The sequence below is a fragment of the Ailuropoda melanoleuca genome, chromosome 16 (assembly GCF_002007445.2).
Source record: "Ailuropoda melanoleuca isolate Jingjing chromosome 16, ASM200744v2, whole genome shotgun sequence".
NCBI classification, from domain to species: domain Eukaryota; kingdom Metazoa; phylum Chordata; class Mammalia; order Carnivora; family Ursidae; genus Ailuropoda; species Ailuropoda melanoleuca.
The window spans coordinates 75,232,971-75,260,307 of NC_048233.1; the positions used below are offsets into that span (position 1 = coordinate 75,232,971).

The 27,337-nt window shown below is 37.9% G+C and overlaps 1 protein-coding gene and 1 non-coding gene across 3 annotated transcripts in view; one reads left to right on the forward strand and one right to left on the reverse strand.

Moving 5' to 3' along the window:
* The window catches only part of C16H11orf49 (chromosome 16 C11orf49 homolog), a 185,841-nt gene that overhangs the window by 107,783 nt on the left and 50,721 nt on the right, over positions 1-27,337 (forward strand). The gene's annotated exons all lie outside the window — the stretch shown is intronic.
* Positions 7,710-7,813, reverse strand: LOC117796897. Its single transcript, XR_004621593.1, has one exon. It is a non-coding gene; the product is annotated as a U6 spliceosomal RNA (small nuclear RNA).

A 27,337-nucleotide genomic window follows, 5' to 3' on the forward strand; every position in this document is an offset into this window, starting at 1 on the left:
AGGAAAGATTCTTTCTCTGAGAAAGGGAAGGAAGAGGTGAGGATTAACTGAAGACAAAAAGAAATATTAAGGCATGGGGGAAGGAAATTGAAGGACTAAAAAATCAGATGACTTCGATCTTCTCAGTAAAATATCTACTTAGAGTTGGGAGTTGGGGCAAAGGGTTAGTTTGGAAATTTGAGAATGGAAAATGTCTGGAGCAGCTGTTGTAAAGAATGCAATACAAAGTCAGAAGGAGATGACTAAAAGGATTACCCAGTAGCTGTGAGCATCCAGTTGAGGTTAGATAGTATGAATTTGTAATAAAGCCAATCAATATGGTTTCTGGACTTCCTCCAAGAACGCTGTATCTCCAAAAGTTGTATTAGTCATCATCTTGGCTGGAGAGGGTTTCCTTGGAGTGTCTTAGGAGACATCCCGGGGTTCAAAAACTTGAGAACTATGCTTGCTCAAGGAGAGTTAATGCTCAGAAGTACTCAAGAGCAGATTTGCCTGTGGGATACTTCCATCTGTGGGTCAGAGGTCTTGTGGGAGGAATCATGGGCAAGGAAAAAGAAATATATTTAAGAGACTTAAGAGAAGCAAAGCAGTTTGGTATCAAAAAGATCTATAGCTGCATGTGTATCTAGTCACAAATCTGAGGGTGGGAGCATGTTTGAGAACATCTGGATTCAGATAAAAGAAGAGCAGAAGAAAAGTGACATCATCATGAGATTAGACTGTAGACTACCTAGCCAGATGGAAGATAAAGATAAAGCATTTTTGATGTAGATCACAAGGCTGGACTGAGTTAGGAGAGCATGGTGATAGGGATTTCAAATGTCAAGCCCTAAGCCCAAAGCCACATTCAGCCAAAAAGCAGTATACTTGATTAATGCTTTTTCTTCTGTTTATGTTTTTCTGATCATTAAAGAAATACTTGTTTATTGTAGAAATGTAGTAGTACAGAAAGGTGTAATGAAGCAGAAAAATGATCACCTCCAAACCCACTCCTGACAGCACTCACCATTTATGTACTTGCTGTTATTCCTAGTGGGGTTTTTTGTTTGTTTGTCTTGGGGTTTTTTGTTTTTGTTTTTGGTGGGTTTTTTTTTTTTTTAGCTTAAACAACAGAAATTTATTTTCTCACAGTCTCCAGGCTAGAAGTCTAAATCAAGGTGTCAGCAAGTTTGGTTTCTCCTGAGGTCTCTCTCTCCTTGGTCTAATATTTTTTCATTCATGAGTGTTTTTACACAGTATAGATTATGCAGAGTTATATTTGTATAGCCTTTTTTTTTTAATGTAGGAGCTTTTTCTAAATTCTTACATCAAAAATTCTTTTTAAATCTCATTTTCTTTATTTTTTTCTTCTTTAAAATTTTACATCTTTTATTTGCCTTCATGTATCTTCATCTCAGAAGAAGGAAATATGAAATAGGAGTTCTAGATGTAATTATAAAAAGTTTCACTCTTTACTGTTTCCTACCATTATTTACAGTTTTCTGACTATTTCAGTCAATGCTATTAGGCAGGAAAAAGACATAAGAGAGATAAAAATTTTAAAGGAAAAGGAAAATTACATCATTTGCAAGCGGCACAAATACTTAAACTGGAAAGCCCCAGATAAGTTGAAATGTATTATAAAAGGTATGAAACTTCAGCAAGGCAATTAGACAGAATATACTAAAACCAATGATTTATTTAAAAATAATAGCCTTGGGACACCTGGGTGGCTCAGTCTGTTAACCATCTGCCTTCGGCTTGGGTCATGATCCCAGGGTCTCAGAATTGAGTCCTGAGACGGCTCCTTCCTCAGCAGGGAGCCTGCTTCTCCCTCTGCCTGCATCTCCCCCTGCTTGTATGCTCATTCTCTCTCTCTCTGACAAACAAATAAATAGAAATCTTTATAAAAAACTAAAAATAAAAACAGCCTTTATATATTCAGATGAGAAGAAAAGTCCCTTTTAATAATAGCAAGAGAAGATAAAATACCTAGCAATAAACCCAACAAGAATATACAAGACTATATGAAGAAGGCTTTAAAACACTACTGAAGAAACTAAAAGAAGACTTGGGCATATGGAAAGGCATACTGTGCTCTTGGAAAGGAAGACTTAAAAATCATAAAGCTGTCAGTGCTCCTAATTTAATCTATAATTAGCACGGTCTCAGTAAAAACAGGATTTTATTTTGCTTGTTTGCTTGTTTTGTTGAGACAAACTGATTGTAAAGATTATACAGAAAAACTAGAATAACCAGGAATATCCTGAGAAAGAAAAGAAATAATGGGGCACTAGCTCTACCAGATTTAGAATCTATTATAAGGCTATAAAATTTTATTAATAAAATAGCTAACATAAAACACTATGTCCCAGGTACTGTTTGAAGCACTATAGATAAAATAATTCATTTAATCCTCACAACAGCCCGTTACAATGAACTTGCTCAAACTCATAGAGCCAGTAAGTTGCAGAGGTTAAATTTAAACTCAGAAAGTTGGCTCCAATATATGCTCTTCATCACTCTTCTATACAAACATTCATTATTGGCACATGAATAGAAAAGTAAAAATCAATGGACCAGAATGGAGAAGCCCCTAAATTGACCCAAATATGAAAATGGTACTAACCTGTGTTGGAGGAGGTAGGGCATTTTAAATGAATGAGCACAACTAGTAGCCATCTTCTAAAAAGTTGGACTCCTTCCTCACACCTTACATGAAAATAAATTCCAGATGGATCAAAAATTTCAATGTAAAAATTGAAACCATAAATACACTCAAAGAAACCACAGGAAAATGTTTTTATAATCTCACAGAGAGAAAAGCCTTTCTAAATATGAATGACAAAAAACCTGGAAGTCATAAAAGAAACCATTGATGTATTTCATTAGATAAAAAAAGGACAAAAAAGTCCTATAAATAAGAACAAAAGATTAACAACAAACAGGAAGAGATATTTGCAACTTATATTACAGATGAAAGGCTAATTTCCTTACATGCAGAGTTCCTAAAAATCAGTTATAGAAATACTAAAAATTCATGTGCCTGGGTGGCTCAGCCCGTTAAGCATCTGCCTTTGGCTCAGGTCATGATTCCAGGGTCCTGGGATCAAGTCACGAGTCCGGCTCCCTGCTCGGTGTGGAGTCTCCCTCTCCCTCTGACCCTCCCCTCTGCTCATGCTCTCTCTCTCTTTCATATAAATGAATAAAAGAAAAAGAAATACTAAAAATTCTGTAGAAAATTTCATGAAGGAAATGAACAGAAAACTCCCAGAAAAAGATTGTATAAATGGGTCTTTAAAAAAAATTTTTTTAAATAGCTTGAGGGGGCCCCTGGGTGGCGCAGTCGTGCCTTTGGCTCAGGGCGTGATCCCGGCGTTATGGGATCAAGCCCCGCATCAGGCTCCTCTGCTATGAGCCTGCTTCTTCCTCTCCCACTCCCCCTGCTTGTGTTCCCTCTCTCGCTGGCTGTCTCTACCTCTGTCAAATAAATAAATAAAATTTTAAAAAAAAAATAGCTTGAGATATAATTGAATGCCATAAAATTCATTTCTTTCTTCCTTCCTTCCTTCCTTCCTTCCTTCTTTCCTTCCTTCCTTCCTTTCTTTTAGAGCACGCGAGAGAGCACAAGTGGGAGGGGAAGAGGAAGAGGGAGAGAGAATCTGAAGCAGACTCCATGCTGAGTGTGGAGCCTGACGCCAGGCTTGATCTCATGGCCCTGAGATCACAATGTGAGCCAAAACCAAGAGTCAGACACTTAACCCACTGTGACACCCAGGCACCCCAGGTGCCCCTATTTTTTAATTTTTTTAAAGTAGACTCCATGCCCAACGTGGGGCTTGAACTCACAATTTTGAGATCGAGAGTATCATGCTCTACGGACTGAGCCAACCAGATGCCCCAAAATTCACCTACTTGAAATGTACAGTTCAGTGGTATTTAGCGTATTCATACGCAGTTGTGCAACCATCACCACAATCAATTTTAGAACATTTTCATCACCAACTCCCCCCACTACCCAAAAAACCCCATACTTATTAGCAGTAACTAATTACTAATTACCTGTTACTTTCCCCCCACCCACCTACTTGTAGCCCCTGATTTACTTTCTGTCTCTTTGGATTTGCCTACTCTGGACATTTCATATAGATGGAATCATAAAATATGTGGGCTTCTGTGTCTGGTTTCTTTCACTTAAAATAATGGTTTCAAGGTTCATCCATGCGTAGTATGTATCGGGTGCAGACCTCATTCTTTTTCTATGGCCAAATAATATTCCATCATATGGGTGTCCCACATTTGGTTATCCGCTCATCCATAGACAGACAGCTGGATTGTTTCTTCTTTTTGGCTGTTATGAATAATGCCACAGTGAACATCTGCGTTCAAGTTTTCGTGTGAACATATGTTTTCACTTCTCGTGGGTATATACCTAGGAGTGGGATGTTAGGTCATATGGTAATTCTGTGTGTAACTTTGTGAGGAACTGCCTGTTTTCCAAAGTAGCTACATCATTTTACATTCCCACCAGCAATGCATGGGTTATAGTTTCTCCACATTCTTGCCAACACTTGATATTATCTGTCCTTTTTATTATAGGCATCCTAGTGAGTATGAAGTGGTTATCTCATTATGCTTTTGATTTGTATTTATCTGATGACTAATGATGTTAAGCATCTTTTCACGTGCGTATTGGTCATTTGTGTATCTTCTTTGGAGAAATGTTCATCTACATTGTGTTGTGTACCAGCACATTTGTTCCTTTTAATTGCTGAGTAGTATTCCATTATATGAATATAGCACAATTTGTTCTTTGTTCACCTGTTAGGTGACATGTGAATTATGTGGTTTTTGGGTACTATGAATAAAGTTTCTAATGACATTTGTGTATAAGTCTTTTTGTGCACATTTTCCCCCCAGCTTTGTTGTGATATACATGTAACATTATAGAAGTTTAAGGTATACAAAGTGATGATTTGATACATATGTATATTGCAAAATGATTATCACAGTAAGGTTAGTTAACACCTCTATTACCTCACATAATTACCTGGGGTTTTTTGTGGGGGATTTGTTGTTGTTGTTTTTGGAGGTGAAAACATTTAAGATTTACTCTCTTAGCAACTCTCAAGTATATAATACAGTATTGTTAAGTAGAGTCATTACGTCCCCAGAACTTATTCATCTTATAACTAGAAGTTTGTAGCCTTTGACCAACATCTCCCCAATTCTACCAACCCCATTCTTGGCAAACTCCATTCTACTCGCTATTTCAATGAGTTTGGCTTTTTTAGATTCCATACATAATTTGAGCTCATACAGCATTTGTCTTTCTCTCTCTGACCTATTTCACTTAGTATAATACCTTCACGGTCCATCCATATTGCTGTAGAAGGCAGGATTTTCTTTTCTTTTATAGCTGAATTGTATTCCACTATACACATATACTGTATTTTCTTTATCCATTCATACATCAACAGTTAGGTTGTTTCTGACTAGTCTATTGTGAATAATGCTGTAATGAATACGGGAGTGCATATATGTCTTTGAGATAGTGATTTCATTTCCTATGGATATATACCCAAATATGGGATTGCTGGATTGTATGGTAGTTCTATTTTTAACTTTTTGAGGAACTTCATACTGTTTTCCAGAATGACTGTACCAATTTACATTCTCCCCAACACAAGGGTTTCCTTTGCTCCACATTCTGCTGACATTTGTTACCTCTTTTTTTCTTAATAATTTTTATAGATGTGAGGTGATATCTCATTGTGGTTTTGATTTGCATTTCCCTGATAATTAGTGATGTTGACCATCTTTTCATGTATCTGTTGGCCATTAATATCTTTTCTTTGGGAAAATATCTATTCAGGTCCTCTGCCCATTTTTAAATTGGGTTATTTGGGTTTTTTTGCTATTAAGTTGTAGGAGTTCCTTATGTATTTTGTATATTGATGACTTATCAGATATATGGCTTACAAATATTTTTTCTCATTCTGTAGGTTACCTTTTCATTTTGTTGACCATTTCTTTTGCTGTGCAGAAGCTTTGAGTTTGATGTAGTCCCACTTACTTATTTTTGCTTTTGCTCCTTGTGCTTTCGGTATCACATCTAAAAAAATCATTGCCAAGACCAATGTCAAGAAGCTTTTCCCCTATGTTTTCTTCTAGGAGTTTCATAGCTTCAGTTCTTACATATAAATTCTTAATCCATTTCAAGTTAACTTTGGTAAGTGGTGTAAGGTAGGGGTCCAATTTCATTCTTTTGCCTGAATATCCTGTTTTCTCAGCACCATTTATTGGAGAGACTGTTCTTTCTCCATAGAGTGTTGTTGGCTCTCTTGTCAAATATTAGTTCACTATACTATACATGGGTTTATTTCTAGGCTCTCGATTCTGTTTTATTGGTCTGTGTAAATTTTTTATGCCAGTACCGTACTGTTTTGATTATGTTATAGCTTTGTAATATAGTTTGAAATCAGGAAGTGTGATATCTCCTGCTCTGTTCTTTCTTAGGATTGAGTTAGCTATTCAAGGTCTTTTGTGGTTTCATATGAATTTAAGGATTTTTTTTTCTATTGCTGTGAACAATTCCATTGGAATGCTGATAGAGATTACATTGAATCTATAGATAGCTTTGAGGAGTAGGAACATTTTAACATTATTCTTCCAATTCATGAACACAGGTATCTTTCCATTTGTTTGTGTCTTCTTCAATTTTTTTCATCAAAGTCTTACAGTTTTCAGTGTACAGATTTTTCACTTCTTTGATTAAATTTATTCCAAAGTATTTTATTGTGTTTGATACTATTGTAAATGGGATTGTTTTATTTCTTTTTCAAATAGTCTGTTGTTAGTGTATAAAAATGCAACTGATTTTTATATATTGATTTGTGTCTTGCAACTTAACTCAATTCATTTATTAGTTCTAACAGTTTTTTGATGGATTTTTAATTTTTTAATTTTTTAAAAGATTTTAATTTATTTGAGAGAGAGAGTGAACGAGCGAGAGAGTACACACGAGCAGGGGCGGAGGGAGAGGGAGAAGCAGACTCCCCACTGATCAGGGAGCCTGAGGTGGGCTCTATCCCAGGAGATCACGACCTGAGCTGAAGGCAGACACTTAACCAACTGAGCCATCCAGGTGCCCCTTGATGGATTTTTTTAAAAAGATTTTCTATATAAGATGATTCATCTACAGAGACGATTTTACTTCCTCCTTTCCAATTTGGATGGCTTTCTTTTTCTTGCCTAATTTCTCTGGCTAGGACTTCCAATACTATATTGTTGAAAAGACATAGTCTTGTTCCTGATCTTAGAGGGAGAGTCTTCAGTCTTTCACCATTGAGTATGTTAGCTGTGGGCCATAAATGGCCTTGATTTTGTTGAAGTACATTTCCTTCTATACCTAATCTGTTCTGAGTTTTTTCATGAAAGGATGCTGAACTTTGTGGACATATGTTTTTATTTCTCTTGAATAAATATCTAAGGGTGGAATTGCTGGCAGACTTTTTCCAGAGTGGTTGTACTGTTTTACATCCCTACCAACAATGTCTGAGAAATCCCTATTGTTAACACATCCTTGCTAACATTTGGTGTTTTCAGTCTTCTTTTCTCCCTTAGCTTCATTGAGATATAATTGACATGTAACATTGCTTAAATTTAAGATGTACAATGTGATGATTTCATATATGCATATATTGTGAAGTGATTATAAGGTTATTTTTAAAAATATGGAACACTTCACAAATTTGCCTATTATTCTTGCACAGGGACCATGCTAATCTATGTATCACACCAATTGTAATATATGTGTTGCTAAAGTGAGCACAGACTTTTAAACTTTAGCTTTTCTAATGAATATGAAGAGGTATCTCATTGTGGTTTTAATTTGCATTTCCCTGATGATTAATGATGTTTAACACTTTTTAATTCTTTATTGGCCATTTTCTTTGTGAGGTGCCTTTTGAAATCTTTTGCTCAGTTTTGGGTGGGTTGTTTTAATTACTGAATGGTAGGAATTCTTTATGTATTCTGGTTGCAAGTCAGATATGCATATTGCAAATATTTCTACCATTCTTTGGCTTGTTTTTTCCCTTAATGGTGTCTTTCACTGAGCAGAAGTTTTTAAAGTCCATTTGATCAATTTTTTCTCTTATGGTTAGTGCCTTCTGGGTCCAGTTTTTAAAAATCTTTGCCTACCCTAAGTTTGTGACAGTATTACCCTACATTTTCTTCTAAAAGCATTAGAAATCTAGCTTTTATGTTTAGGTCTATAATCCATCTTGAATCAATTTTTGTGGGTGGTTTGAGGTTGAGGTCAAGGTTCTTTTTTGTACCATCTGGATACCTAGTTGTTTGTTCCAGCACCATTTGTTGAAAAGACTTTACTTTTCCCACTCAATTGTTTTGGCTCCTTTGTTAAAAATATATATATATACATATATATATATATATATATCAATTGACTTTATATGTGTGAGTGCATTTCTAGATTCTCTATTCTGTTCTCTTGATCTACTTGTTAAACTTTAGTCTTGATTACTTTAGCTTTATAGTAAGGTAGTGTATACACTTCAGCTTTTGCTTTTCCATGATTGTTTTGGTCTTTAGAGGTCCCTTGCATTTCCACATAACTTTTAGGATAAACTTGTCAATTTCTACAAGACAGACAGACAGAAGGAAAGAAAAGAAAAGAAATTCTGAGAAGACTTTGATTGAGATTTGAAGACTGTAGATCAATTTGGGGAGAATTGTCAACTTCATAATATTGAATCTCCCAATCCATGGACATAGTACATTTTTCCTTAGGTCTTCTTGTATTTGTCTCAGCAATGCATCATAGTGTTTAGTATATAGATCTTACACATTTTATTGAATTTAACCCTAAATACTTCATGTTTTGTGCTAATATTATAAAGAATATTATTGTTTTAAGTTATTTTCTTTACCAATTTTTCATTGCAAGACTGTAGAAATATAATTGCTTTTCGTATATTCCACTTGTATCCTGTGACTTTGTTAAATTCACTTATTAGTTCTCATAGTTTCTTTGCGTATTCCTTAGAATTTTCTGCATGCAAAATCATGTCACATGCAAATAGAGAAAGTTTTATTTCTTCCTTTCTAATCTCGGTAGGGGTCTTTCTTTTTCCTTTCTTTATTGCACAGAGTAGGACCTCATTACAATATTAAATAGAATTGGTAAGAGCAGATAACCTTGCTTTGGCCAGAAAGTTTTCAGTCTTTAGAATTAAATAGGTTTTTCATGGATGCCCTTTATTAGGGTTGAGGAAGTTTACTTTTATTCTTTGTTGGTGAGAATTTTTATTGTGAATTGGTACTTAAATTTTTATTATTTTTCTGAATCTATTGAGTGACATATAATTTTTCTCTTCTGTGCTGTTCATGTGGGTAAATCCACCTTAGCCATGATTTATTATTATTTTCATATTTCATTGGATTCTTTTAACTAACATTTTGTTAATGATTTTTTTTTATCTATCTGCATGAGATATTTTAGGCTACAGTTTTCTTGTAAGTTTGAGAGTCAGGATTATTCTGGCCTCATAAAATGAGTTTGGAAATATTGCCTCCTGTCTTTTCTGAAAGAGTTTATATATGATTGGTAATATTTTTTTAAGTGCCTTTTTTCCTAAGAAGACTTGAACTTTTTAATTAGGCTTAATTTGCTTCTTATGCACTCTTTTCCTGACACTTCTCATACATACAATTGTTAGATTAAAATCCGCCTTTCTTATTGGACTATAAGCTCCATAAGAGCACTTATCTGTTTCGCTTACTTCTTTGTTCCTAGCATCTAGCCAAGTGCCTGGATCAAAGCATGTATATATGAATATTTATTGAATTGTATTAAATTAAGGGGAAAATAAGAGACTAGAAAAACTGAGAATTGTGGCTAAATACTGAAGACAATATAAAAAGTCTTCCTTTGGGGCACCTGGGTGACTCAGTAGGTTAAGTATCTGACTTCGGTTCAGGTCATGATCTCAGGGTCCTGGGATTGAGACCCACACACTCATTCTCTCTCTTATATAAATAAATAAAATCTTTTTTAAAAAATAAAAAGTCTTCCTTTTAATTTTTTTATTTTAATTTTTTATTTGAGTATAGTGGACACACGTGTTACATTAGTTTCAAGTATACAACAGAGTGATTCAACATCTCTGTATGTTTTGCTAGGCTCACTACAAGTGAGTTTATCATCTGTCACCATACAACTATTACAATATAATTGACTGTATTCTATGACATACATTTTATTCCCATGATTTATTCATTACCTAACTGGAGGCCTGTATTTCCCACTTCCCTTCACCCTTTTTTCCCATCTCCCTGCCTCTCGCCCTTCTGGCAACCATCACTTTGTTCTCCGTATTTATAGAACTGATTCTGTCTTTTGTTTGTTTTTTAATTTGTTTTGTTTTTTAAATTCCACATATGAGCAAAATTATACAGCATTTGCCTTTCTCAGTCTATTTCACTTAGCATAATACCATCTAGGTCCATCCATGTTGTTGCAAAAGGCAAGATCCCATCCTTTTTTATGGCTGTGTAATATTCCATTATATATGTGTATGATACATATATATATACAATCACATCTTTATCCATGCATTTATCAATAGACAAGTTGCTTTCACATCTTGGCTATTATAAATAATGTTGCAATAGGGGAGGTGAGTGGGAGGATGGAGTAACAAGGTGATAGACATTAAGGAAGGCATGTGATGTAATGAGCACTAGGTATTATATAAGACTGATGAATCACTGACCTCTACCTCTGAAACCAGTAATACATTATATGTTAATTAATTGACTTTAAATAAAAAATCTAAAAATGTTGCAATGAACATAGAGGTACATATATAAAAGTCTTCCTTATTAAAAAATTACATTGCAGCAGGGTGCTGGGCTGGCTCAGTCAGAGGAATGTGCGACTCTTGATCTCAGGGTCTTGAACTGGAGCCCCACATTGGATGTAGAGGTTACTTAAATAAATAAAACTTTTAAAAATTACACTGTAGCAAAAAGAACAATGAAGGCTAGGTGGATGGTATACTATTAATGAATGAAAGAAAAAAAAAAACGGGGCACCTGGGTGGCACAGCGGTTAAGCGTCTGTCTTCGGCTCAGGGCGTGATCCCGGTGTTATGGGATCGAGCCCCACATCAGGCTCCTCTGCCATAAGCCTGCTTCTTCCTCTCCCACTCCCCCTGCTTGTGTTCGCTCTCTCACTGGCTGTCTCTCTCTCTGTCAAACAAATAAATAAAATCTTAAAAAAAAGAAAAAAACAGCATTCACCTTCTATTTTGATTTAGTCTTCTCAAAGAGGATGCTGTTTTGGGGGGTTTTTTTTAATTTATTTTTTAAAGGTTTTATTTATTTATTTGTCAGAGAGAGAGAGAAAGAGAGAGAGAGCACAAGCAGGGGGAGCAGCAGGCCGAGGGAGAAAAAGGCTCCCTGCTCAGTAAGGAGCCCGATGAGGGACTCGATCCCAGGACCCTGGGATCATGACCTGAGCTGAAGGCAGACGTTAACCAACTGAGCCACCCAGGGATCCCTAAAGAGGATGCTGTTTGGACTGAAAAAGATAAAATGAACTGTAGTTCCAGGGAATGAAATCAAACATGACTGGCATTGTAGGAGATCACCTAACTGCTTTAAATGAACTCAAGTTTCTGGAACTAATTTACATTCCAGGGTGCAGAGACCTAGTAGATAAGCTGGCTGAACCACTGCTGGCATTCTTTAGAAAGTGGAAATTGTGCCTATTATGGAGGGGTGGGGCGCAGAGAAGCTCCAAAGATTGGAGTCAGGGAACCAATATTCAGAAGGTCATTTCAGCAGCCTGAAGGTTGGTGACCTTGATATCTATCTTGGGTGATATTCTTCAACTATTAAACAAATAAGTATCTGTAGATATTCAGGAAAGGAAGCTTGTGGTAACTGTAAACTATCAGAATTTATTGAAGAAGAAATAGGGCGAGAGGACGAGGGGACAGGAGGAGAGGAGAGAAGAAAAGTGGGGAAAGGGAAAGAAAGAAAGCCCATATTTGGTGGGTAAGGAAGGTCTGCTTTCAACCCCAGCTCTTTCACCTCTTAGTAAAATGACATTGGGCAAGTTATTTAATTTCTATAAGCCAAATTTCCCTATTGGTAAAGTAGAAGTAATAAGAGAACAACCTACTTCATAGGGTAGTCCTGAGGTTTAAACCAAATAGTGTATCTAAAATGGTTACTTATTTATCAAAATCAGTGATAATTGTGAGGTGATGGGAGTGGTAATGCATGATGGTAATGTCCATAATACTGAAGGAGGAGGAAACAAAATAGTCAATGCAAACTTATTCCCTTTCTTTTTTTTTTTTTTAAGATTTTATTTATTTATTCGACAGAGACAGAGACAGCCAGCGAGAGAGGGAACACAAGCAGGGGAAGTGGGAGAGGAAGAAGCAGGCTCATAGCGGAAGAGCCTGATGTGGGGCTCGATCCCATAACGCTGGGATCACGCTCTGAGCAGAAGGCAGACGCTTAACCGCTGTGCCACCCAGGCGCCCCTATTCCCTTTCTGAAGGGATTACTAGACTGGTAAATTGGGAGGAAGCTGTTCTTAGTATGGCTATATTTATTATATTCATTTAGTTTATTTGAATTTCAGCAGGGTCTTGACAACATCTCTGTGATATCCTTGTGAATACCAGAAGGAATATAGGATGGATAATAAATAATTGGTTGAACAATCATACCAAAAATGTGCCAATTAATGGGTTTATATCATCCTAAAGGGACATCTCCAGAAGTGTAATTCTGGACTATGTCCTTAGCCATTTTTCCCCCATCCATTGTTGAATGAGAGCATTGACGTCAAGCTAATCAAAAGTTGGGAGAGATAGCTGATAAGCTGCCTGAAAGAAACAGGACGTGAAAAGAGATAGTATAATACAGTGGAGCAAATATGGGCGTGGTTTCATGGGTCTACAACCAAAACCTGTGTGGCCTTGAGTAAGTTAAGTAACCACCTAAGCCTTAATTTCCTCAGAATACCACTTATCCCATGGTGGTTGTGAGAATAAAAATATGTATGTATGTGTATATATTAGTTATCTATTGCTATGTCATAAATTACCCCAAACCTTAGAGGCTTAACACAGTAAACATTATTTCACACAGTTTCTAAGTATCAGGAACGTAGGAACAACTTACTTGGATGGTTCTGGCTCAAGGTCCCTTGTAAGCTTGAAATCAAGACTTAGGTTGGGGCTGCCATCATCTGAAGGCTTGAATGGGACTCCTAAGCTCACTTGTAGCACTGTTGGCAGGAGGCCTTGGTAGTTCACATATTCCTCATGATTATGGCAGTGGCTTCCTCAAAAAAAAGTGATCTCAGAGAGAGAGAGCGAGAGTAAGCAGGAAGCCACAGTACCTTTTATGACCTAGTCTCTGAAGTCACATACTGTCACTTTGGTTTTATTCTGTTCCTTAGAAGTGAATCACTCAGTTTAGCCCATACTGAAGGGGAAGGGAATTAGGATCCACCTTTTGAAGAGAGGGGAGTATCAGATTTTTTTTTTTGACATATCTTAAAACCACTACAATATAAAAAGTACTCTATACAGTGCTTAACACTTAGTAGGTACCCTGTAAATGGCACTTATTATTACACTGTTATTAGTATATATCTAATGCATGTGCTCTTTACTGTAAAGCCATCATGAGCAGGACAAGAAAATCTCATGGTTCTTCAGATTCCTGGAAAATATAGAGAAAGAAGCATCATATATCACTCTAATTCATTACATGTGTTTTGTAAATTAAAATGAATGGACTACATTGCATTAATACAATTAATAAAAATACAATTTAGTAATACTTAATGGGCGTACCTAAAATGCATAGTCAACCTGCAAATACCGGTGACATGGATAATTTGAATGACAGTTAATCCAAAAATTGATTTTGTTTGGTTTTATTAAGGATTTTGTACTTAAATGTAGGTAATGGCTCATCTGAGTATTCATTGAATTTTAATTGTGTAATGTATGAGCTTGTCTTTCTGAGTGTCCTGCTCTCCTTTCCATTTAAGAATGGGCCACAGCTAAAACTTACAGAGAGGCCCCTGTCTACAGCAAAGATAAGACTTGCTGTTCACATGCCTTCCCTGAGGGCAAAGAGCAATTTGGGGGAGATATAAACCAACAAACAAAAAAGTATTTTATCAACAAAGGGCTCAATTAAGCAGGAGAGTTAATGTTGACAGTAAAAATGTCAAAGCAAGAATTAATATGGCTAAATCACTGGGTAATCTAGATTTCCTCTGTTTATGTATACATTTGTATACATACGGGTATAGAATGTCCATCATTAGCCTCAAGGATTGTCTGATGTTCATTGTAAACAAAAACATAAGAACTCTCCAACTCCAGGTGGACAGAGTAATTTAATGGGTCACTTTGGGAAGATAAGATCATTAAATAGAAGATACTGTCACACCTTAAACTGATTAATTTTCTAGTGGTTTTTTTCCTAGTGTTTTGATTTGCATTAAACATTAGATCCTCAGGCTAGTGTATGACATGGTTGAACTTTCTTTAATATCTTACCAACATAGTGATCAAACTTCTAAGGTGTTCAAAACATAGCCACTAATTTGAAAGTAAGTAAAAACGGTCCCTGAAGAGCCAGTGTTTACAAAGTTTATATGTGTTTTCATAGGCAAGGCAGTAAGTCTCCTAAGAGTTTCACAGGGAGCTTCTTATAAATGCATAACCTTCAATACTGATCAGGTCATCAATTGCAGATTTACAAAAAAGTGAAAGTGGTCTAAAGTATTGCTAGCCATAGCCACTAAATTAGGTTCCTGGACCCAATTCCAATATAGGGGAGTGGCTTCCCACACCACACCAAGCAATTTTTAGACACCAGCAGGGTGTCCAAGAATTCAACTTAATTCACCTCAATCCTAATACTATCAACCTGGAGATAGCATCCGATTCCAGAGGATAAAGGTTCTGGCCTACAAGCCTGCCCCCCACGACCTTATTTCTGAAGGTGCCAATGGCAAGCCCAGGTTGTTATCTGTACTTCTGACCAATTAACTATAAATCTGAGGTTCCCGGGACTTCTTCCTCAGGTTTGAGTAATTTGCTAGGGCAGCTCACAGAACTCAGACAAGATTTTACTTAATAGACTACCAGTTTATTATAAAAGGAAATAGCTCTGGAACAGCCCGTTGGAAGAGATACATAAGACAAGCTATGGGGAAAGGGCACTGGGATTCCATGCTCTCTCCAACTGTGCCACTCTCCCCAAACCTCCACGTGTTCACCAACCCAGAAACTCTCAGAACCCCATCCTTTTGGGTTTCTCTGAAGGCTTCATTACATAGGCATGGTTGATTAAATCATTGGCGTTTGGCCATTGAACTCTATCTCCAGGCCCTCTCCCCTCCCCGGCAGTAGGGGGATGGGACTGAAAGTTCCAACCCCCTAATCACAAGGTTGGTTCTGGCAACCACATCCTTACATGCTTTCAAAAGCCACCTCATTCACAAACAAAAGACACTTTTATCACTCTTGACACTTAGGAAATTCCAAGGGTTTTGGGAGCTATGAGACAGGAACTGTGCCCGAAGACCAAATATATATGAGAAATATATTTTGGTCATCCCAATGACCAAAAATATACTTTTTGTAAATCACAGTATCACAGCTACACACCAACAATCATGATAAATGTTATCAGAAAAGAGAGTCACTAGAGATCCAAACAGTGAAGAGAAAATCCATATTAAAACCAGTATTTTAAGGTCATTTACCATATAGGGAACAAATAAATGATTTTATTAATCTTTTTGCTCTTTGAGGATATCTTTCTATTATGTTCCAGGACAATAAGCTATATTCATAATGCTAAGCCAGAATGATTAAGCAAAAGGTAACTATGTTCACTATTATCTTTTTGGTAAGACAAGGAAGTTTGTGATACAGTTTAGAGATACTTCTGTCAAATATGCTTAAAATTGGAAAAAAATGTTGACATTTGAGTAAGCTTTACTTATTCTATGGAATGCACATAGAAGAAGGGGTCACTAGAGGCTTCTGGAAATACTGTGTACTGATTTAGCATCGTGAAGGTTGTGCATCCTGTTCTGTGAATAATTAAATAATTATAATAACAACCATCATTTAAATGTGTCAGGAACTGTGTTAAATCTTTTCATGCATTACAATATTGAATCTTCTCAACTACTGTTTGAGTAAATATTATTATATCTGGTTTAAAGACAAGGAAATTGAAGCATAGCAGATAAATGATTTGTCTGACATTGTTTAAATAGTCAGTGGTAGAGCCAAAAGGAAAGTGAGGTCTGAAAACCTCCACCCAGGTTTACTTAGTCTAAGTGTTTACGGTGATGAGGAATACCCTTTCTAAGGAGGAATGATATTGTACCTTCCAATTTATTTTCAAAAGAATAAGTGAGGATCCGCTCCTTTATTTCTTATTTGTATGACCCTTTGTTTTTTCTCTCACCCTGTGGTAAACTGAATAATGGCACAGCACCCAAAGATATCCAGTTCCTAAGCCCTAGAACCTATGAATGTCATTTTATATGGCGAGAAGAACTTTGCAGGTAGGATTAAGTTAAGTATCTTGAGATGGAGGAGATTATCCTGGATAGTATAACCACAAGTGTCCTTGTAAGAGGCAGACAAGGTTTGATAATAGAAGAGGAAAAAAGCAATGTGAAAGCCAAAAGCAGGGGGAGGAAAGGGCCGCAAGCCAACGAATGAGAACAGTCTCTAGAAGATGGAAAAGCCAAGGCAACAATCTCCTCTAGAACCTTCAGAAGGAACCAGCCTTGTTGACCCTTGGTTAGCTCTAGAAGACACATGTTGGATCTATGGCCTCCAGAATTGTTAAGAGAATAAATCTCAGTTGTTTCAAGCCACTAAGTTTGTGGTAATTTGTTACAGCAGCCATAGGAATCTAATATACAACCCATATTATTGACTTGGTGGCTAATTCGCTTCATACTTTGTCCTTGTGTTTTTCCTGCACTTTGTAATTATTTTATTACTTTCCTGAATGCAAGTATAAAGTGTGTGAAAACGTATATGTAAAAGCAGTATTTCAGATCAAGTTGAAGGAAGAGTATAGGGAATTGAGCTAAGCTGCTACAGGTTTCGCTGCCTCCGCCTCCATTTTGTTCGGCCTGCAGGGACCTTAAACTGACACTAGTCCCCTCAGGCAAGTGAACGCTCTAGATAACAGCTGGCAGAGTCACTGGCAGTTGAGTTCCTGATAGGACTTCCCTAACAACCCTTGTGATCCACAGTCTCCCCCACGTCCCAGCGCCTTCCCTTGTGCGCCCCTTAAATAAGACCCCCGTGGAGCTCACTAAAGCCTCACTCTTTTGGTTTGAATAGCCTTAGCCTGGAAACCTCAAAGCACGCCACCCACAGACCCTAATAAAGGCATGTTGTCCCAGGTTCCAGGCATGTTGTCACTCTCTCTCTCTGCACCCTGCCTTGACCTCCCCATGTGGCTCCTCAAGGTGTGCTTTGTCTTCTTCCAGGACCTGTTGGAAATAAACATATCTATTTCAGTTTCTCTTGTGGTCTACTGTTGAACCAAGACTCACCATCTAGCACCCTGTGCTCCACCTATTAAATGTTAATTTAACAAAGTCATAGCAAGAGATATTTTGAGAGAATATCCTGTGGCTATCCCATATCCCAGCCTTTCCTATGGCTGCAATGGAAAAGGGAAAGTGTTGCTAGGTATATAATGAAAGGAGATCTTTCCAGATGAGGGTTCAACACACTTAAAGAAAAATGTCGAAGAACAAGAGTCAAACTAATTAATCATGACCCACATCTCTGACCGGAAATGCAATAGGTTTCCCCCACTCCTACTACTCCTTATTATAAAAATTTTCAAACCTACAAAAAAGTTATGAGAGTATTATAAAGGCACCTGTATGCCCTTTACCTGGATTCACCAAACACTAACATTTTGTTGTGTTTGTGCACGATAGAGGATAGATAGATAGATAGATAGATAGATAGATAGATAGATAGATAGACGATAGATAGATCATTTGAAACTAAGTTACAGGAACCCTGACACCTTACCCTGACATATTTCTAGAAGTAAGAGAATTCTGCTATTATCCTGCATAACCCTGATGTTATTATCACGTTTAGGAAAATGAACAACAGAGGCCACTGGGTGGCTCAGTTAAGTGTCCAACACTTGATTTTGGCTCAGGTCATGATCTCAGGATGGTGAGATCGACCCCGATGTGGAGCTGCTTAAGATTCTCTCACTGTCTCCCTCCGCCCCTCCCCACCTCTAAAAAACCCAAAAAAGAACAATTCTATAACATAATCTAACATCCAGTGCAAATTATAATTTCCCCAATTGTTCTCAAATATATTTAGCTGTTTGTTTTCTGACCCAGGGTAGAATCAAGGTTTACACATTGTGCTTGGTAACATCTCTTTAGTTTCTTGTAATCTGGAATAAATCCTCTACTATTTTGTTTTTCACGACATGTTTTTCTTGTTTTGCCTGACCTTCCCTGCACTCACATTGTAAACACCACAGGGGCAGGGATTTTGGTCCCTTTTGTTCATTGCTATATCCTCCGAGTTGAGAATGGTGCCTGACACACATTGAGACTTAGTAAATATTTGTCGAATAAATAAATGAGTGAATGAATAAGTAACACGAGTATAATGAGTGTCATGAAAGATGATTTAGAGGATGCCAAGGGAACTGAGAAGCTAATCTGTTGTTGTTTGTATGTAACTCTTACCTCTGTGTTCCAGTGAGACGGGTTCCAGGCTTGGGCAATAGGCTCATTTTACAACTAAAATGGGAAAATACAAAATAATAAATACAAAAAATTTTTAAAACACCCAACTGAAAAAATGGGTCAAGAAAAAGAGGCATGATAACATGAACCTTGACGATAAAACTACAAGAGACTTGAATTGAGTCTTGAACAACAGGATGATGTGGTTACCAAGAAGCTAAAGTAGCCTCAGATTAATACAAAAAGAACAGGGGCCATAAAGAGAAGATGTTTGTTTTGCTCTATGTATTCATTCTTTCATTCAGCAAGTATTTATTGAGTGCCTGCTGTATGTCAGGCACTATGTCATAGGTTCCTGGGGGTCATCTTTTTTAACCATACACTAATAGTAGAAAGAGTTCCGTTTTGGAACGGAGGAAGGTAATTATCACAGAAATAAAACTATTGTGTTATTTGGAGATATTTTAATTGTATTGATTGACTTAAAAATTGCTTGTCTTCAGCTCATCCCTCTAATTATAGAAATACATCTCTGAAGGGAAATGGCCTACCAATGGCATGACCATGACAAAGTACGGTACCATTGCATCTTTTTCCTGAAAGAACTTTCCCATGATTGTTTAGATCAGCCTAAAGAGCCTTTTGTGACACTTAGAAACCTCAAAAGGGGAACAAAAGGGACTGTGCTGGATCAGATTTTTAAAGGCCGTAAGGGGTGAGTCTCGTTTCAGCTGCCAATATTAGACAGGATTTCATCTATGAACTTTGTTCTCTTGTCCAACTCCAGTTTCCACAGGTTTCTGTTTTCCTTTGCTCTCCAGTCAAAAGGAGAAATACTCACATGATTATTAGAAATACTGGAGCAGTAAATTGTTTGAGGGACCTGAAACACCCTTTTTTCTCTCCCTTCAAAGCCTTAAATGATACTTGCTTCATTGAAGCTTACAGATCATTAAAAACAGGCCTGCCAGGGTGATGTAATACATGTTTTAGCTTCCAATAAAATGAAAAAAAAAAAAAAAAAGCTCTACTAAACTAATCTTTGAGTCATGAAGAATTTTTCTTTTCTAATTTTAGTGTTTTGGGACATTCCAGCACCTTTTCACCACCTACCGTATACAAAACTCCCATTTTTCCTTGAGCCAAAAGTGAACCTGCTGTCCCCTCTAACACCTATGAGTTCCTCCTGGCTCATTTCAAATATGTTATTATTTGCTCACTTTTTTCATTGCAGAGCAGCTCCCAAGGACTCAGGTCCTGGAAAAACAGAAATAACACACAAGAAGGGCAGTATTATATGGACGTGGAGAGTACTATTACAAACCTGAAGTTTTTGCATCTTTGTGGCTTCAGTTTAGAGTAACTGTAGATTGGCAGAGACCAAGCTGTCTCCAATTTGACCCTTGGTTAAGCTCAAAACTACATAACAACTAAGGATACCCTACTTCCTGTTACTTACAGGGAAAGGAACATAAAAAGGCCAGACTAACAAAAAAAGGAAATAACATCTACTGCGTGCCTACAGTGAGGTAGTCATTGTGAAAGGCACTTGTGAAAGTTATAGTTCATACGATATCACACTTAACCCTCATCGCAGTGTGCAAAGCGTACAGTAGTGCCCCCTTAGGTGCGGTTTTGCTTTCCACAGTTTCAGTTGCCCACAATCCACAGGGACCCAGAAGCAGAGGATCCTCTTCCTAACAGGTGGTCAGAAGGTCAGTAGTAGCCCGACACTGTATCACTGCCCTGTCGTTCTCCTCCCTGCACTGCATTTTATCATCTTGCCGTGTAGGCATTTTCTCATTTCACATCCTGACAAAAAGAAGGGTGACTGTAGTATAATAAGATACTTTGAGAGAGACCACATTCACATAACTTTTGTTACAGTTTATTGTCATAATTGTTCCATTTTATTATTAATTATTGTTGATCTCTTACTGTCCTGATTTATAAATTAAACTTTACCATAGATATGCATGTATAGGAAAAACCATATATGGAGTTCAGTAGTACCCCCAGTTTCAGGCATCCACTGGGGGTCCTGGAATGTATCCCATGCAAATAAGGGAGGACTACTGTATTTTCCCTATATAACAGACAGGAAAACTGAGGCTCACAACTAATTTGTTCAAGGACATACAAGAAGTAGTGGAGAAGAAATTCTAAAACTGATCCTGTTTGGCTTCAAAGTTATACCCTTGCCACTACCTCTTCTTTCCTCCTTCTCTGACCAGTCCTTCCCATTGTCCCTCGTTCCTCAGCTTAAATCTTGGAACTTCCCAAGATTCCACACTTCGCTAATTACTTTTCTCACTACACATAGTTCCTGGGCAGTCTTGTCTCTTTTGACTTTTCCCACCATCTTAGGCAAATGACTCCTAAGTCTATATTTCTAGCCCTGAACGCCTCCTCAGCACCAGTCCCATACATCCAGGATTTATCAGCCTCATACATCTCTACTTGTGTGTCTGACAGTTACCTCATTTCAACATGTCAGAAACAGAACTCCTCACCCCCACCGTTGGATCTGCTTCTTCTCTTGGGTTCCCCATATCAGTTCCCAGAATTATACTCTTATTATTCTAGACTCCTCCTTTCCTCTCCCCCTTCACATGTAGTCAGCTAAAAAGTCCCAGTAATCCTACCTTCAGAATAGTTCTTGGATCCCTGACCTATCCCTTTGATTCCCCCTATCATTACCCCAGGTCTTACTTGAACCTTTACAGTCTCTCCCATCCATTTTGCTCCCTTTGGAGTCAAGTGATTTACATATGAAGAAAATCTAACTGTGTCGCTATTCTTCTTTTACTTAAAACCATCCTAGAGTATGGTGACTAACATAATATAATTAAAAAAATCATTAAAAAAAAAATAAAACCATCCTAGAATGAAGCACATAAGGCTTTCTGTGACCTGATTTCTGCCTCCCTCTTCAGCCTCATTTCCAGCAACCCCTTGCCTTGAAACCTACCCTTCAGTTTTACTGAACTCAAGTTCTGGTAGTTCCCCTCATCTCACGTGTTGTTTCCCATTGGGATGCCTTTGTCTAGGCTTTGCCTCTAGCACTACCACCCCATCTTTTCACCTGGCTAAACCCCCACTCCAGTGATCATTGCAGGTAGCACCTTCTCTGGAATCCCTTCCTTCAGGGATTCAGTGGGCTAAACCTTGTCCTGTATGTTCTAAGCTCCCTGTCATTACACTATCAACATGGTTTTTTTAAGATTTTATTTATTTATTTGACAGAGAGAGACAGCCGGCGAGAGAGGGAACACAATCAGGGGAGTTAGAGGGGAAGAAGCAGGCTCCCAGCGGAGGAGCCTGATGTGGGACTCGATCCCAGAACGCCGGGATCACGCCCTGAGCCGAAGGCAGACGCCCAATGACTGCGCCACCCAGGCGCCCCTACACTATCAACATGTTTTGAAATCAGTTGTTTGTCTTCTGCATTAGACTTGAAGTTCTTTGAGCACAGAGACCACGCCTTATTGAATTCTGTAATCCTAATGTCTAGCCCAATGTCTGGTACTGAAAGGACTCTTAATAATTGTTGAACTGTAATTGAACAGTAACATGCTATCTCTCAAAAATGACTTCTATATCGGAAGTTCAAACCAGACCCTTTTCTAAGTAAATTAAACCTGGCTACTATTAAAACACAAGGACCTCAACAACACAAAAAAACCCAAACAATCCAGTTAAAAAATGGGCAAAGGACTTGAACAGACGTTTCTCCTAAGAACATCTACAAATCAGCAGTCAGCCATGAATGAAATGAAAGGATGCAATGAAAAGATGCTCAACATCGCTGATCATTAGGGAAATGGAAACCCAAACCAATGAGATACCACCTCAAACCCATTAGGTTGGCTACTATTAACAACAACAACAGCAGACCGTAACAAGTGCCGGCAAGGATGTGGATAAACTGGAACCCTGGCACTGTTGGGATTGTAAAATCGTACAGATACGATGGAGAGGGTATGGTGGTTCCTCAGAAGATTGATAGTAGAATTATCAGATAATAAGTCAGCAGTTCCACCTCTGGGTATATGTTCAAAACAACTGAAAGCAGGGTCTCAAAGAGATATCTGCACACCCATGTTCATAGCAGCATTATTCGCAGTAGCTAAAACATGGAAGTAACCCAAGTGTCTATCAGTGGATCAGTGAATAAGCAAAATGTGGTATATACATAAGATGGGATTTTATTCAGCCTTAAAAACAAAAGAAATTCTGACATATGCTACAACATGGATGAACCCTGAGGACATCCTGCTGAGTGAAATAAGCCAGTCTCAAAAAGACAAATACTATATAATTCCACTTACATGAAGTATTTGAATAGAAAGTCATAATCATAAAGACAGCAAGTAGAATGGTGGTCGCCAGGGCCAAGGTGGGAATGGGAGGTTATTGTTTAATGGGTATAGAGTTTCAGTTTGGCAAGATGAAAAAAGCTGTGGAGTTGGATGGTGGTGAAGGTTGCGTGACAGGGTGAATGTACTTAATACCACTGAATTGTATACTTGAAAATGATTAAGATGGTGGTGCCTCGGTGGCTCGGTCAGTTAAACGTCTGCCTTTGGCTCAGGTCATGATCCCAAGGTCCTGGGATTTAGCCCCACATCAGGCTTCCTGCTCAGTGGGTGAGTCTGCTTGTCCCTCTCCCTCTGCCCCTCCGCCCCCCTCCCACTCATACTCTCTCTCTCTCAAATAAGTAAATAAAATCTTTTTAAAAAAATGGTTTAGATGGTAAATTTTTTGTTTTATGTATTTTACCACAATAAAAAAATTGAAAAAACAAAAGAAAACACAGACAGGGGAAGAAGTCTAAGGGTTAGTAAGCTTCTTGAATTGGCAACACTGTACCCCAGCACAGACAGCATCCAACCATGTTTTCATGAGCCTACCTTAGGACCCAGTAGTTCCCAAATAGCCAGTCTGGGGTGTCTATAACTTTAATAAGCACCTCAAGTGATTCTGATGAACAGATTAATTTGGAGAACATTCTAGACCATGTTATTATAAAGGAATGATTGGAGAGCCCTTTATCTGGATATTTTTTAAAACAAGACAGATCTTTTTTTAAACTGGGGTAAAATATACATAATAAATTTATCGTTTTAATCACTGATAAATGTACAACTCAGTGGCATTAAGTACATTCATAATATTGTGCAACCATCACCACTATCCATTTCCAGAAGGTCTTCATCATCCCAAACTGAAACTCTGTACCTATTAAACAATAACTCCCCATTTCTCCCTACCCCACCCCTAGCCCTGGTAACTTCTATTCTGCTTTCTGTTTCTATGAATTTGCCTATCCTAGGTGCCTCATAAAATTGGACAGATAATGGATTTTTAAGGAAAGTTTAATTGCTTTCTTGCCTGGAGGCATGAGTCTGGGTGAAGGGAAGCAAACATTAATTGGGTGCCTTGCTATGACAAGCCAAGGTCACATTCAGTTTTACTAGATTTATCTCAAGCAATTTATAAACTGGTTTCATGGAATTGTGGAGATTCCTTTTATCCTAATTATTTTTATCCTGACCTATGTGTTTATTATAAAGTCTGTTCATTCAAAATGGTTACTGATTAGTTGATATTCAATCTGATTTTCTCAAAAAATGAAAAAGAATCTTTTTGAAAATCCCCTCTCAGTTATATTATTCTAAGCTTTTTCTGCAGTATCAAGGCCCAGCAGAAAAAAAATAAGATTACAATTAAAATGGTTCCAAAGTTAAAGAGGAATTAGGACTTTCTAGTGAATTTTTATAAAAGGCATCTACTTCAAGCCATTGCAAATTTGACATTTCAAATCATCTTATCCTCAAGAATTTAATACCTAAATGAGGCTCTTTTTGGCTTCTCCTAGATGTCCCAATGAAGCAAGAAACTTCAGTGCCCAGCATATTACTCTGGGGAAAAAGTCTCTGCATCCTGTCTAGAGTAGGACTTCAGATGTCTGTGCCCAGGAAAGACCCACCACTTGCAATCTGGAGCAAAGGAAATGATTGTTTTGTTTATTTTAACCATATTTCTCGAGCTTTAAAGGCCAACTATCTGTAACATAAGCACCACTTTCACTGACTGACAGTATGTCTGACCCATCAGTAATATAGTATGACAGCACCTAATTATGTGTTTTGTGCAAAACTATGGAACGAATAGTACTACCTGTTGCTTACTTAAACCTTGCATTGTAATATTGCTTTTGTATCTGTTCCCCTGAGGTTGGACTACTGTACTGTGTATATTGGTCTAATAGATCTTCCTACCTATTCCTGTTCTCTATTAAAAGAAAAAAAAAAGTGTTCTCACTTTTAGTTTTCAAACCTCTAAGGGCTCTTCTGATAACCTACATCTATCACTGTTTGAAGTTGACCCCTGGAGTCTATCCTGCTCTTTGTCACAGACCTACTTTGTAACTTCGAGCAAATTATCTTAAGCAGCTTTCCACACTACTGTTCATTAAGCATAAAACCAGGATAATAATACCATCTCTAGAAAAAAGGATTACTGAGTCAGTGGGTCGGCTTCCTTCCTTACATCTGGATGGGAAAATGCCTTTTTACTCTTCCTTCTGAATTCTCCCTTTTGGACCCTGGCCCAAATGAAGAATTGCTCTTCCTGGCAGCATCTATGGCTGCCAAGAGAAGCTTCACCACACTGCCTTTGAAGTGGTGGAGCAAAGCTCTTACCGGGGTGCTTGGAGGATCTGGCTCCCTGGAGAATCCCCACCCACACCCTCTTTGGGAGGTTCTTTTCCTAAAGTTGTATTCAGACTTGCATCAATGTGCAGAGGAGACATCCTTCCTCCAAAAGGTGGTTTTTCCTCCCACAGCTGGGGGGAACGTGGTGAAGGAAGTGGGAACTGGGTATAATATTGGCAAATGTTTTGAGCACTTCAGATAAAAATGTTTGATAAGTACAGTCTTGTTTTTATTGCTTTATCCTGCTCATTGGAGAATGTGTTTTCTTTGGTCACCTGCCAATGAAAAAGATTAGCCTTTTCCTGAATCTAGGATTGTTTCTTTAACTAGGATTGTTTCTATGTTGGTAGAACAAGATAGACAAACGCTGCTGACATTCACAAATCAAGATTGGAGCATGGTCATACTCATTTCTGCTCACTGCCCTTTCCAGTTCATTGACAGCTGCTGCAACCAATGTGAAGGCTGGTTTGGGTGGGGCTCTCTTTCTCCGCTCACCTAGTCCAGGCTGGAGGATTTTCGGTTTAGTTCCCTTGCTGTGATGTCCAAGACTCTAAAGGACTTGCTCCGCCCCCCGCTTTGTTCCTGATTTATGGCATCCAGTAGGAAATGGCTTTTCTAAATTTAAATGCCTCTTCTGGGGGCGCCTGGGTGGCTCAGTCGTTAAGCGTCTGCCTTCGGCTCAGGGTGTGGGATCAAGCCCCACATCAGGCTTCTCCGCTGGGAGCCTGCTTCTTCCTCTCCCACTCCCCCTGCTTGTGTTCCCTCTCTCACTGGCTCTCTCTCTCTCTGTCAAATAAATAAAATCTTTAAAAAAAAAATGCCTCTTCTGTAACACAGGTGTCAATCTTTTGATTTCATACCTGTATCTTCTAGTTTCTGTTTTAGACCAAGCTTCATTTTCTTTGAGACAAACTGTGAAGTGTTGTTTGTTTGGGTTTTTGTTTTTTGTTTTTTGCCTTTTCTCAAGGAAATTTGTTCTGGCTTATAGCAACAGAAACGCTAGCATAACATTTCTGTATCAGAAGCTAGTTGAACTAAATGCATATACTTTGATCTTTGCCTTAATGTGTTTGCGTAGATCTAGGGTGTATCTTTTGGCTCTGAGCATTCTGAATTAAAGTTTAAAGCCTTTAACCCTTAATTAGCTCATCTCCATCTCTTCAAACAAAAAGGAAACTAACTTCTATCTGCAGTGTGAAGGACTGAGGTCACACATGAGGGTAAATTTATTAGAGATGATGTTATTTAATGTCAGGCTGAGTTCCTAAGTACTATTGCAGAATACCCTTCTCTGAAGTTCTTTGTTTCGTTTTTAGTAGAATAGAGTCTGTTTATGAGGAATAGATTATGTACAGATCTACTTGAAGGCATGAGATAGACAAGTCATCTCTTGAATTCTCTTACTCTTTAGAACAAATAAGTTTATTTTGTTCTGAGGGAATTTTAACACTGATTTAATTGGGAGAATTAAATGATCCTGAAGCCAGTTTACAGAGGAGAGCTCTGTAGATAGTATTTTTTATTTGGTTTGCCAGCCGCTAATTCCCACTCACTTATGGTGAGTTTTAAGTATAGATAGTTCTAAGACGTGGTCAGTTTCCGTGATGTTAAATAAAATGTGAGTTTCTCATGTTACTTGAAGACTACTTGTAGTAGGTCTTGACTTGGGTCTTTGCATCTTCTGAGTGCATCATGGTTTAGTACATCTCATTTGAACCCTGTAAAGATGGTGGTATTCATCTTAGAAAAGAAAAACCTTGTGTGCCTCCCTGTGCGGTGTTCTATGCTG